Source organism: Nymphaea colorata, chromosome 1 (genome assembly GCF_008831285.2).
Source record: "Nymphaea colorata isolate Beijing-Zhang1983 chromosome 1, ASM883128v2, whole genome shotgun sequence".
NCBI lineage: Eukaryota > Viridiplantae > Streptophyta > Magnoliopsida > Nymphaeales > Nymphaeaceae > Nymphaea > Nymphaea colorata.
In genome coordinates this window covers 3,906,544-3,907,174 of record NC_045138.2, presented here as the reverse complement: position 1 = coordinate 3,907,174, position 631 = coordinate 3,906,544, and positions in this window count along the sequence as shown.

Here is a 631-nt window from a genome sequence, read left to right as displayed (position 1 = left end):
ATCAAATCATTCCTTAATTTTCATATTCATGAAAACGTATGCGTATATACATGTTATATACGTATGCATGCACAAAAATATCTTTATTTGTTGTTTCTCTTTCTATGATTTAACATACATTTATAAACTCTCGTATAATATATATATATATATATATACGTGTATTCCATTTTAAAATCTCTCTTTCTGATCTTCTCTTCTCTACTTGATATAATAATCATTTTCATAAGCTTTTATATATGTATACAAATACATATCTTTCTTTTTCAAAACATGTGATTTTATGATTTTCAAGATCTTTTTCTTTCTCGATATCCCTCTTTGGATGTAGTCCTTCATCTTTTTCATTCTTCCAATATCTTACCATTTAAGATTTTAATTTTTAATTTACCGACTTCATTAAGACCACAAACCAAGTAATGACCCAATATTGGAATCATGCTTGATGGTCTACAATCTCTATCCATTTTAAAAAACTTTTCCTTCTTATATACAATAATTATAACAACGAAATCTTAGATGTATGTTGTGGTAGGAATGACTTTAGATGAATGTTGTGGTAGAAATGTTTTACATTCTTTCAATCATATAGGGTAAATGCATTTATGCATTCTCACCAACTTTATTTCAT